The 13,466-nt window shown below is 41.0% G+C and overlaps 1 pseudogene; it reads left to right on the top strand.

The window, feature by feature from the left end:
* The first annotated feature begins 6,472 nt into the window (after positions 1 to 6,472).
* Positions 6,473 to 9,609, top strand: LOC101022610 (annotated as a pseudogene).
* The last annotated feature ends 3,857 nt before the right edge of the window (positions 9,610 to 13,466 follow it).

Genomic DNA, 13,466 nt, shown 5'->3' with positions numbered 1-13,466 from the left:
TGAACTGGGGGAAAAGGCAGCAATGAGGTGTGGCTGTAGCCCAGGAATAGTCAGGGAAGCAGATAATTTAGTTAAAATGTCTAGACCTAATAAGGGAGCTGGGCAGGTGGGAATAACTAGAAAGGAGTGTATAAAAGAATGTTGTCCAAGTTGGCACCTGAGTTGGGGAGTTTTAAGAGGTTTGGAAGCCTGGGCATCAATACCCACAACAGTTATGGAGGCAAAGGAAACAGGCCCTTGAAAAGAAGGTAATGTGGAGTTGGTAGCTTCCATATTGGTTAAGAAGGGAACGGACTTACCCTCCACTGTGAGAGTTACCTGAAGCGTCTGTGATGGTCCAGGGGGCTTCCGAGGCGATTGGGCAGCGTCAGTCTTCAGTCACTAAAGCCGAGAAGATCTGGGAAGGAGTCAGAGAGCCTTGGGCCAGAGTTGAAGGGGCTCTGGGAGTGGCGCTGGGTGGAGCTGGACAGTCCAATTTTCAATGGGGTCCCACACAGATGGGACATGGCTTAGGAGGAATCCCAGGCTGTGGGCACTCCTTGGCCCAGTGGCCAGATTTCCAGCACTTGTAGCTAGCTCCTGGGAGAGGAGGTTCTGGAGGAACCCCTGGCAGCTGCGGTTCAGGTGTTTGGAAGTTCTTGTCTGCTGGAGATGTGGCTGGGGTTTGTCTCACAGTGGAGGCAAGGAATTGCAACTCAGAAATACATTGCTACTTGGCTGTCTCTACTCTATTACAGTACACCTTGAAGGTGAGGTTAATTAAGTCCTGTTGTGAGGTTTGAGGGTTGGAATCTAATTTTTGGAGCTTTTTCTAACGTCGGGAATGGATTGGGTATTAAAATGTATGTTGAGAATAAGATGGCCTTCCTCTAGATTATTTCTAATTCTTTTTCAAGTGGTTGTGCCAATTGACACTCTCACCAACAGTGTGAGTGCTCTGGTTTTTCCATCATAGCCAACACCTGATTTTGTCAGACTTTTAAAGTTTTGCCAGTCTGGTAGGTATGAAATAGTATCTTACTGTGGTTTGTTCTTTTTTCTGATTGTGAATGAGGTTGAGAATATTTTCTTTCTTTTTTTTTTCGACAGTCTCGCTCTGTTGCCCAGGCTGGAGTGCAATGGCAAGATCTTGGCTCACTGCAACCTCCACCTCCTGGGTTCCAGAGATTCTCTTGCCTCAGCCTCCAGAGTAGCTGGGATTACAGGCACCCACCACCATGCTGGGCTAATTTTTGTAGTTTTAGTAGACACAGGGTTTCACCATGTTAGCCAAGCTGGTCTCAAACTTCCAACCTCAGGTGATCCACCTACCTCAGCCTCCCAAAGTGCTGGGATTACAGGCGTGAGCCACTGCACCTGGCCAAGCATATTTTCATATGGATATGGATACTTATGTTTCTTCTACTCTAAAGAGAAAGTCTTGCCAACCTTAATGATTTTTAAAATAATTTCAATTTCTATTTTAGATTCAAGGGTTACATGTGCAGGTTTGTTCCATGGGTATATTATGTGATGCTGCAGTTTGGGGTACAATCGATCCTGTCACCCACGTAGTGAGCTTAGTGCCTGATAGTTTTTCAATCCTTCCCTCTGCTCCCACCTCTAGCAGTCCCCAGTGTCTGTTGTTGCCATCTTTGTGTCCCCGTGTACCCAATGTTTAGCTCCCACTTATAAGTGAGAACATGTGGTATTCGGTTTTCTGTTCCTGTGTTAATTTACTTAGGATAATGGCCTCCAGCTGCGTCCATGTTGCCACAAAGGACATAATCTTGTTCTTTTTTATGGCTGCACCTATCTTTTTCTGTTAAGATTTCTTTTCTTTATAGATTTATATGACTTTTTTGTGTATTTTAGATACTACCACATTTATATATTGCAACAAATAGCTTCTCCATTTTTTTTTATTATACGTTAAGTTCTAGGGTACATGTGCACAACATGCAGGTTTGTTACATATGTATACATGTGCATGTTGGTGTGCTGCACCCATTAACTCGTCATTTATATTAGGTATATCTCCTAATGCTATCCCTTCCCCCTACCCCCTCCCCACAATAGGACCCGGTGTGTGATGTTCCCCTTCCTGTGTCCAAGTGATCTCATTGTTCAATTCCCACCTATGAGTGAGAACATGCGGTATTTGGTTTTCTGTTCTTGCGACAGTTTGCTGAGAATGATGGTTTCCAGCTGCATCCACGTCCCTACAAAGGACACAAACTCATCCTTTTTTATGGCTGCATAGTATTCCATGGTGTATATGTGCCACATTTTCTTAATCCAGTCTGTCACTGATGGACATTTGAGTTGATTCCAAGTCTTTGCTATTGTGAATAGTGCCACAATAAACATATGTGTGCCTGTGTCTTTATAGCAGCATGACTTATAATCCTTTGGGTATATCCCCAGTAATGGGATGGCTGGGTCAAATGGTATTTCTAGTTCTAGATCCTCGAGGAATTGCCACACTGTTTTCCACAATGTTTGAACTAGTTTACAGTCCCACCAGCAGTGTAAAAGTGTTCCTATTTCTCCACATCCTCTCCAGCACCTGTTGTTTCCTGTTTTTTTAATGATTGCCATTCTAACTGGTGTGAGATGGTATCTCATTGTGGTTTTGATTTGCATTTCTCTGATGGCAAGTGATGATGAGCATTTTTTCATGTGTCTGTTGGCTCTATGAATGTCTTCTTTTGAGAAACCCTAGAAGAAAACCTAGGTAATACCACTCAGGACATAGGCATGGGCAAGGACTTCATATCTAAAACACCAAAAGCAACAACAACAAAAGCCAAAATTGACAAATGGGATCTAATTAAACTAAAGAGCTTCTGCACAGCAAAAGAAATTACCATCAGAGTGAACAGGTAACCTACAGAATGGGAGAAAATTTTTGCAATCTACTCATCTGACAAAGGGCTAATATCCAGAACCTACAAATAACTCAAACAAATTTACAAGAAGAAAACAAACAACCCCATCAAAAAGTGGGCAAAGGATATGAACAGACACTTCTCAAAAGCTTCTCCATTTTTAATTGTTTTTTAAATTCTCTAACAGTTTCTTTTGGTGAACATATGTTCTAATTTTAGCTTAGCCAAACTTATCAAACATTTCCTTTATAGTTTATATTTTTTGTATAAACTATTTATACAACAACTTTGTATGCAATCTTTCTTACTGAATGTTATAATCACATTGCCTATATTATCTTCTAAAAGTTTTATAGTTTTGCCTTTCACATTTAGGCCTACAGTCTACGTGGAATTGATGTTTGTTTTCAATAGTATAGATCCAATAGAAATAGGATCATATTTCTTTTTCTTTTTCTCTTTTTTCCTGTGTGAATACTCAGTACTCAGCACCATGAATTTCCACACTGTGAGCAACGGCAGCTTTGTCATAAATGCACATATACATATGGGTCTGTTTCTGGAACCTATTCTATTTCATTGTTCAGTATACCTCTGTGCCTCCACTATCTTAATTACTAGAGCTTTTTAATAATTCTTGATACTTGATAGGGCAAGGCCTCTTGTCTTATTTTCCTTTGAGTGTATCTTGGCTATTCTTGGTCCCTTGCACTTCTCTGTAAACTTTGGGTTAACCCATCAAATTCCCCCAAAACCCCTTGTTGTGTTTTCTTCTCATTGGGTTTTGAGGTCTCTCTTTTGAGAGTGGCCCTAATGCAAGATTGTCACTCTCTAGGAGAGCCCTGCCCTGAGGAGAGCTAGAATCAGGTATGGCAGCCAGGTGAGACACAGAGGAGGTGGCATAGCAAGACACATAAAATAACCGAAGCAGTTTTTTAATTACTTAAAAATTGCAGAGAGAAGAGGGTATCATAAAACCAGCAGGGGACAGGCATGGTGGCTCACGCCTGTAATCCTAGCACTTTGGGAGGCTGAGGTGGATGGATCACTTGAGGTCAGGAGTTCAAGACCAGCCTGGCCAACATGATGAAACCCTGTCTCTACTAAAAATACAAAAAATTAGCCGGGCATGGTGCTGGGCACCTGTAATCCCAGCTACTTGGGAGGCTGAGGCATGAGAGTCGCTTGAACCTAGGAGGCGGAAATTGCAGTGAGGCGAGATCGCACCACTACATTCCAGCCTGGACGACAGAGTGAGACTCCATCTCAAAAACAAACCAACAAAAAAACCCCAAGCAGGTCCGACAGGAAGAGGGGCACTGACTGGGACCTGCAGGGGCAACCAGAGGGTAGAAAGCAAAAGAGAGGGTGAGAGACGACCTGAGGGCCAAAGCCCTTTTTGGTGTCCAGGGGATTGCCCAAGCAGGTTTTCCACAGGGAGTTCTAACTGGTGGGTTTAAAGCAAGCAAGCATGAGTTCCATGGGGCCATGCTGTGACTGAGAGATGGTCACTGCAGCGTATCTGCACAGACAATGCAAGATGTGGGGGTCAGCCAGGCAAGTCAAATAGGTTGCATCTAGTTGTCTTATAGGCAGGTGATCACCAGGAGGTTGTTGTATAAGGCAGACATCTGGATCAACCACACCCAGAACTAGTAGGAGGTGGAGAACTAGAAATTGTGTCAAAGGCAACTAAACTCTACTTCTGGTATGAGGAAGTCCAACTTATATTTAAAATGGATGCCAAGGCAACATACAATTATAAGAATTCACAGCCCAGCGTGGTGGTTCATGCCTGTAATCCCAGCACTTTGGGAGGTGGAGACGGGTGAATCACCTGAGGTCAGGAGTTTGAGACCAGCCTAGTCAACATGGTGAAACCCTGTCTCTACTAAAAATACAAAACTTAGCTGGGCAAGGTGGTGCACGCCTGTAGTTCCAGCTATTCGGGAGGGTGAGGGATGATAATCTCTTGAATCTGGGAGGTGGAGGTTGCAGTGAGCTGAGATCATGCTGTTGCACTTCAGCCTGGGTGACAGAGTGAAACCCCATCTCAAGGAAAAAAAAAAAACAACAGAATTCACTAAACCCCTGATCTAATTGAATCTGTACAGCAATCCTGTTAGAGGATTATTGGAGATTGATCCCTTGATGAATTTTAGGATAGGGTTGTTGGTTTTTTTTTTTTTTTAATATTTCTGCCCCAAAAAATGCTGTTGGGATTTTAATAGCGATTGTATTGAAGCTGTAGATTACTTTGGGTAGTCTTGTCATCTTAACAATGTTAAGTCTGCCAATCCATGAACAAAGGATGTCTTTTCATTTATTTTACCTTCCAGCAATGTTTCATAGTTTTCAGTGTACAAGTCTTTTGCTTCCTTCGTTAAATTTATTTCTAAGTTGTTTTTTTGTTGTAGTTGTTGTTTTTGAGACAGGGTCTGGCCCTGCTGCCTAGACTGGAGTGCAACACGTCGAATAACCTGGATGAAATGAACAATTCCTAGAAACACATAATCTACCAAAACTGACTAATAAAGAAATGGAAAATTTTACTAGACCTATAACTATTAAGTAGATTGAATCAATAATCAAAATTGTTGACATACAATTGTTCATAATACTGTCATGTAATCCTCTTTATTTCTGTAATATCAGTAGTAATGTTCCCAGCATCGTTTTGTATTTTAGTAACTTGAGTCTTTTCTCTTGATTTTTTAGTCAGTCTCATCAAAGATTTGTTAATTTTGTTGATCTTTTCAAAGAACCAACTTTTGGTTTTGTTGATTTTCTTTATTGCTTGTCTATTCTCTATTTTCATTCAATCTTCCTTTAGGAAGAGAGTATATAGGAAGTGTGTAATTAAAACACAAGCTGCAAGGTACAGCCTTTTTTTGGAGATGGCTGAAAATGGGTCTGACTAGGCATAGAGGAAAAGCCGAGCTCAGCCCCTGCCTTGCTGTGGAACTCTAAGCTGGAATTTAGGCAGTGTGCTCGGAGATCTTCATAAGGCTGGAAGTTATTGACACTTAGCTTATCAGAATGAGGGAGTCTAAGAAAAGTCCTTTTCTAAGGCAGAATAAGGAAAACTAGAATGAGATTAAGTGGAACTAGGTAATAGTAGTTCAGCAAATTAACCCAGAGTTAATTTGTGAGGAATTCAGCAGGGCTTTTTGTGTGAAAATATAACACCCCATATCAGAACTCAAGCATGAGAAACTAATTCTTAGGGAGCTGTTTGTCTTTTTTCCATGTTTCCTTTGTGAAGGGAGTAGTCTCCCTACCTTTTCCCAGGGTAGGAAATGTGTGATAAAAAGGTAAAGGAGAGGTAGCTACAAGTGAGGTCTTATTAACCAGGAAGGTAATTCACTTGCATGTAGATGTTTATAGTTCCTTACTTTTTTTTTTTTTTGTAAATGGTATTTCCCTTTTTCATATGTTTATTTTTTACAAAGCATTATATGTTTATATAGACAGGGTCTCACAGTATTGCCCACACTGGTCTTGAACTCCTGGGCTCAAGGATCCTCCCACCTCAGCCTCCCAAGGTGTTGGGATTACACATATGAGTCAATTTTTTTATATGTTCTAATTAGAAAATATATAGTTTATTTTTGACATTTTAATAGTATATTTATATATAAAACTCATGTAGACTAGACTATATGCTACCTCAGTCTCTCTACCTATCCATAGTTGGGAAAATCAGGTAGGTCCCTGTAGCCATAATAAAAGCACCCACTGCTTCATGTCAGGTACCTATTAGAAAATAAGCAACCTCCCACCTACTGGCTTTGCAAATCCAAATCTATTAAGTGGCTCCACTGTCACAGTAAGTATTTCATTGTTGATTAGACCAGGCATTCTTAAAGACATAACTATTTTAATATTATTAAGTTACCTAAAGAGTCACTGAGGTGCATGGTTCTGGGCGGAGGTCTGGAGAGCGCAGCAGCCACGGCCAGCCACTTCATGCTCAACAACGGCACCAAGATGGCCATCCTGGGGCTAGGCACCTGGAAGTCTCCTCCTCCTCCGGGCCAGGTAACTGAGGCTGTGAAGATGGCCATTGACGTTGGGTACTGCCACATCGACTGTGCCCACGTGTACCAGAATAAGAATGAGGTGGGAGTGGCCATTCAGGAGAAGCTCAGGGAGCAGGTAGTGAAACATGAGGAGCTCTTCATTGTCAACAAGCTGTGGCGAGCATACCATGAGAAGGGCCTGTTGAAAGGAGCCTTCCAGAAGATGCTCATTGACGTGAAACTGGACTACCTGGACCTCTACCATATTCGTTGGCCAGCAAGCTTCAAGTCCGGGAAGGAATTTTCCCATTGGATCAGTCAGGTAATGTGGTTCCCAGTGACACCAACATTCTGGACACATGGGCGGGCATGGAAGAGCTAGTAGATGAAGGGCTGGTGAAAGCTATTGGCATCTTCAACTTCAACCATCTCCAGGTTGAGAGGATCTTAAACAAGCCTGACTTAAAGTATAAGCAGGTGGTTAACCAGACTGAGTGCCACCTGTACCTCACTCAGGAGAAGTTAATCCAGTACTGTCAGTCCAAAGGCATCATGGTGACCGCCTACAGCCCCCTCAGCTCTTCTGACAGGCCCTGGGCCAAGCCTGCGGATCCTTCCCTCCTGGAGGATCCCAGGATCAAGGAAATCACAGCCAAGCATAATAAAACTACAGCCCAGATTTTGATCTGGTTCCCCACGTAGAGGAACTTGGTGGTGATCCCCAAGTCTGTGACACCAGAACACATTGCTGAGAACTTTAAGGTCTTCGACTTTAAACTGAACAGCCAGGATATGACCACCTTATTCAGCTACAACAGAAATGGGAGGGTCTGTGCCTTGGTGGGCTGTGCCTCCCGCAACGATTACCCCTTCCATGAGGATTTTTGAAGCTGTGGATGCCTGCTTGTCCCCAAGTGACCTATACTGTGTTTCCTGCCTCATTTTGTTTTCCTTGCAAAGATAGTATGGCCTGTGTCACTCAGCAGTGGGACAGCAACCTGTAGAGTGGCCAGCGAGGGTGTGTCTATCTTAATGTTGGATCTGAAGAGCCCTGTAAATAGAGTAGCTTTGCTTTGCCCTTCTTTTTGCCCAGCTGGGGAAAGTACAACCTGAATACCCTTTTCTGACCAAAGAGAAGCAGAATCTACCGGGCCAAAATAGTGCCACTAACAGTTGAGTTTTGACTGCTTGGAAATGTAATCCTTTCAGTAAGACTTCTCTTTGTCTCAAATAAAAAGTGCTTTTTGTGGGGGAAAAAAAAAGTCACTGAAGAAAAATTATGAAGATCTATAAATGTGTAGCAAAGTAGAATAGCCTTTGTACTAGTTTCAAATGATGTCTCTATCACTTGCCAACTGGACAACTTTGAGTAGTGTATATATCTTCACTATTTTTCTCAGGGCATGTTTGGGTGCAACAATTAGATACCTACTCAAGCTGGTACATATAAAAGGGAACTTTAAAAAGATATGGATCTTACAGCATCCAAAGAGCAGATGAACAACTGCATCCATTCTTGGTAACATTTATGGTAAACTGAGGTTTAGGTAGGTTAAGTCTCTTAATTACTAAACCTTATAGGGAGAGGAAATCCATACACGTACTGAGCACTGCTTAGGCATGAATCAATTATGTCTTTTGTACTTACGTGAATCTACTATTTTTCTAATGTATGTAAGTGCTTCTCTGAGTAAGGAAGTTCAAATATATTTTAAAGTGTGGCTTTTATCATGTTCTTTCTCAGCCAAGAGACAGTCAATATACATGGGGATATCCATAAACTTTCTTTTTACTTTAAAAATAGTTTCTTTAAAAAAAAAGTTATATATCTACATAGTTTAAAGAGTCAAATAGTAAAAGTGAAGAGCTTGATGGGAGTTCCCCTTCCATTCCCAAGTTTGCCCTCCATTTCCTGCCCTTCAGAAGTACTTATACTTTTTTGGAATTTACCTACATATCTCTAAATAACATCCTTATCTTGCTCTTTCTTGACTTTTTTTTTTTATAGTAGGAATAATCTACTTATTTCCCACTAAGGAAGAGAGGGTTTCAGTTTTCTTTATACACTTCACTTTCACATGTGGTTAGTTAACATTCAGTGTTTGCATTCTTAAGACCTATGTAGGTGCTATTCACAACTGAGCCATTTAGTATACTATGATTACTATTTCTTTCCTGTAAAGCCTTTTGTTTTTTCTGAAGGTAATATTTGCCTTTTCTAGAGCCCACATAGTGAAAGCAAGAGTAAGTAAGCAAGCAAATAAACCCCACAAAACCCAAAAACAAATCTAGAGGCATCACACATTACCTGACTTCAAACTATCCTACAAAGCTATTGTTACTGAAACAACATGGTACTGGTGTAAAAATGGGCATGTAGACCGATGGAATAGAAAAGAGAACCCAGAAATAAAGCCAAATACAGCCAACTGATCTTCAGCAAAACAAACAAAAACATAAAGTGGGACAAAGTACACCCTATTCAACAAATAGTGCTGGGATAATTGGCAAGCCACATGTAGAAGAATGAAACTGTATCCTCATTTCTTACCTTACACAAAAATCAACTTAAGATAGATAGAGACTTAAATATAATACCCAAAGTCACAAAAATTCTTTATGACAGTACTGGAAAAACTCTTCTAGACATTGGCTTAGGCAAGGACTTTATGAACCCAAAAGCAAATGCAATAAAAACAAAGATAAATAGATGGGACCTAATTAAACTAGAAAGTTGCTGCACAGCAAAAGAAATAATCAACAGAGTAAACAGACAACTCACAGAGTGGGAGAAAATATTCACAAACTGTGCATCTGAGAAAGGACTAATATCCAGAATCTACAAGGAACTCAAACAAATCAGCAAGAAAAAAACCAATTAATGCCATCAAAAAGTGGGCAAAGGACATGAATAGACAATTATAAAAAAAAAAGTATATATATACTAATGTCCAACATGAAAAAATGCTCAGCATCTCTAATTATCAGGGAAATGCAAATCAAAATCACAATGCAAAACCACCTTACTGCTGCAAGAATGGCCATGATTTAAAAAAACGCAACAACAGATATTGGCATGGATGTGGTGAAAGGGGAACACTTTTATACTGCTGGTGGGAATGTAAACTAGTACAACCACTATGGAAAACAGTATGGAGATTTTTTAAAGAGCTAAAAGTATTATAGAACTATTGTTTGATCCAGCAATCCCACTACTGGATATCTACACAGAGGAAAATAAGTCATTATATGAAAAAGACACTTGCACGTGCAGGTTTATAGCAGCATAATTCACAATTGTAAAAATGTGGAACCAGCCTAAATACTCATCAACCAACAAATGGATAAAGAAAATGTAGTGTATGCATATGAAATACATATACCATGAAATACTACTTAGCCATAAAAAGGAACAAAATAATGGCATTCAAAGCAACCTGGATGGAGTTGGAGACTATTATTCTAAGTGAAGTAACTCAGGAATGGAAAATCAAACATCCTATGTTCTCACTTATAAGCAGAAGCTTACAGAGAACAGTGGCAGGGAGGTGAAGGATAAAAGACTGCATATTGGGTACAGTGTACACTGCTTGGATGAAGGGTGGACCAAAGTCTCAGAAATCACCACTAAAGAACTTTTCCATGTACCCAAATACCACCTCTTCCCCCAAAACTATTGAAATAAAAATTTAAAAAATAAAAACAACAACAATGATGACAACAAAAAGCTATTCCAACTGGTAAAATAAAAAGTAAAACATTTGCCTTTTCTGTTTGGTGATTAGCTCTCTTTGTGCTTACTACTAATTTATTCCCCTAACTTGCTCCCAAGATATAAATCTGTCTTCAGTACTTAAACGCATTAGGTATTTCCAACAATTTCATCTTCTTGATGATTCCAGCACCTTCTGAGTTGATCCAGGCTGGGCTAGTTATGCTCTATGCCTACTGCACAGCTGCCATCTTAAGGGTTTTTTTCACCATTATCCTAGAAATTCCCTTTGCTCCCTTGTTTTTGATCCCCTGTGTCCCGTATCCATTGTCTTTCTCTTTCTTAGTGAGTCTCATTTTGGCGACTGGTACTATTATTTGGTGGAGGTACTAGTACCTAGTATCTCCCTGATAAAGGTTGCATGAGAAGTGTTTTGAGATCTTGCATATCTAAAAATGTCTTTATTCTGCCTACACACTTAATTACAGTTTGACTGTATAAAATTTTGGATTAGAAAACACTTTCTCTGCCTCATTACCTTCTAGTTTCCAATGTTGCTGCTAAGAAATTCAGTGTCTTTTCTGATTCGTTATACTTTTGTTGAAACTCCCTTCTCTCTCTTTCTCCTCTTTCTGAAAGCTTGTAGGATTTTCTCTTTAGTTGTCTAAAGTTTCACAGAGTATTTTTGTATTTTCATCTGTTGTGGTGAGAGTTCAGAGGGCCCTTTCAATCTGGAAACATATTTTCCATCCTGGGATATCTCAATTATTTCTTTGTCGATTTCTTCTTTTTCATGTAGAGAGTAGAGAACAACTCTATTGAAATTTTTTGTTCAGATATTGGACCTCCTGAACTGATCGTGTTTTTGTTTTCTTATTTTTTTTCCTCTATTTTCCATCTCTGCCTTTGGCTCTATTTCTGAGTGATTTCTTCCATTTTAACTTCTTGCCCTTGGGATATTCATCTTGTCAACGCCATTTTTGAGGTTCCTTTTTATATTTTCATAAGCTCTGTTTCCTCCAAGTTGCTGTTTTCTGCTTACTTATTTTGGCCTCTGTCTTTCATTGTAAAGGTTTTCCTCAAATGCCCCAATGAGTCTATGCCCTTTGTATTTGAGTGGTGTCTCCATGGAGTCCATTGGAAACTCTGAGCGTGTTGGGTGTGACTTGTCAAATGTGGGCTTTACTAGGCTGGACTGGCTGAAGAACTTCTTTGACAGATCTCTTTATGTCAATATCTCTAGGTCATTTGTATTGGGATCTGATTCTGCAAGGAAGGCTCTTCCAGTGTTCCATCTAGAGGGTAAAAGTCTGGCTGACAATGTCTAGGAACTGAGTGTACTATGGTTTAGATATTTGACCCCTACAAACCTCATGCTGAAATTTGATCACCAGTGCTGGAGGTGGAGTCTAATGGGAGATGTTTGGGTCATGAGGGTGGATCCCTCAGGAAGGGATTGGTGTTGTCCTCATGGTAACGAGTGAGTTCTTGCTCTGTTAGTTCCTAAGAGAGCTGGTTGTTAAAAAGAGCCTGGCACCTTTCCCCCACTCCCTCTTCCTTCCTCTCTGGCCACATGAGCTCTGCATAGACCAGCTCCCGTTTGCCATTTGCCATGATTGGAAGCAGCGTGAGGCTCTCACCAGATGTCCAGTCTTCCAGCCAGCAGAATTGTGAGTCAGATAAGACCCTCCTTTTTTTTTCTTTATACCCAGCCTCAGGTATTCCTTTCTAGCAACACAAACGGACTAAGACAGAGTAAACATAAGCCTGGGGTGCGTGTTGCGGGGGAGTGTCTCAAAATCAGTCTGTAAATCTTCAACAGATTCCTTGCTCATGTTTTTAATATGCTATCCCTACCCTCAGCTGCGCCTAGAATCCTGACATTTTACCCCAATAAGAGAGTAAACATCTAGTCTTCAGCCAAGTGCTGAGGGAATGACGGGCTGGGAGGTATCTAACTGTATCTTAAATAGATTTGAGTCAGACCCCTTATATTTGGACCCCACTTTCATCCCTACTCCTAAAGGTACCTGGGCTGGTTTAGGATTCAGCCTTCTAAGTCAGTGATCCAGCCACTCATCCATCTGCTTTCCAGTTTTCCATTACCATTATAAACCAAAAAGTATCTGACACAGGCCTCCATCAATGTAGAGGTTTATTTTGCCAAGGTTGAAGACATGCCTGGGAAAAGGAGACATAAGCCACGGTAGGATCTGTAGCCTGTACTTTTTCTGAAGAGGATTTGGAGGACTTCAATATTTAAAGGGGAAAAGTGGGCAAGAGGGGAAAGAACAAAGCAAAAAAAGAAGGTCGCATTCTTGTGAATCCATATGTTACACACGAAAGGAGGGATAGGCCAGGTGCGGTGGCTCACGCCTGTAATCCCAGCACTTTGGGAGCCCAGGGTGGGTGAATCATGAGGTCAGGAGATCGACACTATCCTGGCTAACATGGTGAACCCTGTCTCTACTAAAAATACAAAAGTTAGCCGGGCATGGTAGCGCATGCCTATAATCCTAGCTACTTGGGAGACTGAGGCAGGAGAATCACTTGAACCCGGGAGTCAGAGGTTGCAGTGGCCACAGCCTGATGACAGAGCGAGACTCTGTCTCAAAAAAAAAAAAAAAAAAAAAAAAAGGAGGGGTAGAGAGAACAGTTAGTTATATATTCACCTTGTGCTTAATGAATCTGCACTTTACATAAGATAAACATGGAGTAGAGAAAGCAGTCAAATATGCATTCATCTTGGGGTAGGTGGGGACAATCTCTAGTCTTCTCTTGTCCCATACCATGAGGATAAGTTGTTAATTTACATTGTCAGGGTGAGGGAGGCCCCTGGTGGAGACATATGGCCTCTATCTG

This window comes from Papio anubis, chromosome 1 (assembly GCF_008728515.1).
Source record: "Papio anubis isolate 15944 chromosome 1, Panubis1.0, whole genome shotgun sequence".
NCBI lineage: Eukaryota > Metazoa > Chordata > Mammalia > Primates > Cercopithecidae > Papio > Papio anubis.
The sequence above is the reverse complement of the archived record's forward strand: the minus strand, read 5'-3'. Positions and strand labels throughout refer to the sequence as shown.